Raw genomic sequence first — 2223 nt, forward strand, 5'->3', positions numbered from 1 at the left:
TTTTATATAAACTTCTCAAATATTGTTTTTACAAGCAGAAGAAATATTCCTTAAAAACTAGTAAGTCAGGTTTAAGTATATCCCCATAGGAGCTGTTGGATAACCCTCAGTCAACAAGAGAAGCAGCTTATATAAATTCCCCTAGAAATTGTGGGCTGTCTGCTGGACTACCCAACCAGAATATCTGTGGATAATTGGATCATTGCTAAGGGGCTTCTTCTAGATTAGCATGACTAAGGGTCTATAATGAGTCCTAAGCCAAACCAAACTTACTGCTGTGGAGTCGATTCTGACTCATAGCGACCCCTCCTTGGGTTTCCAAGGTGGTGTCTCTACGGAAGTAGATTGCCCAACCTTCCTTCTGAGGAGTGGCTGGTGGGTTTGAACCACCAGTCTTCTGGTTAGCAATCAAATTTCTTAGGCACTATGCCACCAGAGCTCCTGGCTTCCCTGACTATGCTATGACCATTCCCTGCTCTGAAGAGTCAGCAGGTCTTGTATGTACCAGGACTGGTCTTAGGGATTTGGTTAGGCTGCCCTAACCAAATTCTGGGCAGGGAGGCTGAACACTGAGTCTCTTCCCAATCACTCTTAACAGAATTGGAAGACAAGCTTTTCTTAAGAAAAAAGGGAATTGATTCAGTGCCTGTGCCCAGAAGAGGAGCCCCAATCTCTGGGTTATAATCCCATCTCTTCTACTCACTTGGTATCCTCCTAAAGTAGGAGTCTCTCTCTCTCTCTTCCTCTGTCTCTCTCTCTCTCTCTTTCATTCTTCCTCTCTCTCTCTTTCTACCCCCGCCCCCCCCCCCCGAGACTTTGTTGCCACATATGTGAAACCAGAAAGATTGACTCACTCAAGAGCAACTCAAGTCTCTTCTTTTAGCATAGGAAGGGCAATGAAAGGACTCACCTTGTGGCGCAGAGGCCAGTGAAATTTCGATGAAAGAGATGAAAAGGAAGTAAGAGTCAGCTACTCCTAAGGCAAGGAAGGGGCTATATACACAGAAATAAGAAAAAGAAAGGCTGAGATCATCTTTCTCAAGGGGCATCCTTCACTACAGTGTTATCCTCTCAGGACCTCAAATTAGCCCCTGGGAGGCGGAGGAGGATGTGGAGAGAGCCAAGGATAGCACAAGCCCTTCAAAAATAGCACAGTAGTATCTCACACCTCCGTGGTAATTTAGAATTCCTCCAAAAGTCATTATCTCTAACCTCCATATAAAATATGAGGATAGTTAGGGCAGATATCATAATAACTCCATTTAACAGATGGGACAAAGAGGAGTTGCCTGCTTTCCCAAAGTCACCCAGGGAACTAGCGGTGGAGCCAGGACTGAATGTGTGTCTTCAGGCTGGCTTTGCTCAGATTCCCAGTCAATAGGACCAGGGGGCAAGGAGAAGCTGACTCCTAAACGTGCCTAAGTGCTGGGGATGAAGAAGAAATCCAAGAACGAGGCAAAACTGGGGAAGACGTTTCCAATTTCAAATTCTTTGTTGTTGCTGTTGTTGTTCACAATTATACTAATATTTTATTACTTCAAAAGCACCTTAAAAGAAAATATAAATATGGCTTCCAATAGGAATGTTATACCTGCACTTGATACCAAGCTCACAGATTGAGTTTTGCATGGGAAAACAGGCTCTCCAGTTAAACAATTTACAACTAAAACTTTAACCCCAAAGATTATCACAAAACGTATTACAAATGACAACATGAAAAAAAAAATCTTGCACAGTAACTCAAAGTTCAACTCTGCACGATACCCTTAAAGTGCAAGACACTGGTCTCTGGAATAGTTTCAAACTTCCAAACAAATGATGTTATAAATAGCAATCTATTCATGTACACCAATCACATAAGGAATTTATGACCTAAAGCAAAAGTTAAAAACTGACTTAGAAAACCTATCAAATTCTCTATCAACTGGGCAACATCTGTACATTGTGAAGACTTTCAGTTGGATTTAAAAAAAAAAAAAAAAAAAAACTGGTAGCATAGTGCCTAAGGCACTTGACTGCTAACCAGAAGCCTGGCGGTTCAAACCCACCAGCCACTCTTCAAAAGGAAGTTGGAGGAATCTACTTCCATAGTGATACTGCCTCGGAAACCCAAGGAGGGGTTGCTATTAGTCGAAATCTACTCGAGGGCAATGGAAGTAGATTGCCCAGTCTTCCTTTGGAGGAGTGCCTGATGGGTTTGAACCATCAGCCTTCTGGTTAGCA

Source organism: Orycteropus afer, unplaced genomic scaffold (assembly GCF_000298275.1).
Source record: "Orycteropus afer afer isolate SDZICR_OR568_19922 unplaced genomic scaffold, OryAfe1.0 scaffold00042, whole genome shotgun sequence".
In the NCBI taxonomy this organism is placed as follows: Eukaryota; Metazoa; Chordata; class Mammalia; order Tubulidentata; family Orycteropodidae; genus Orycteropus; species Orycteropus afer.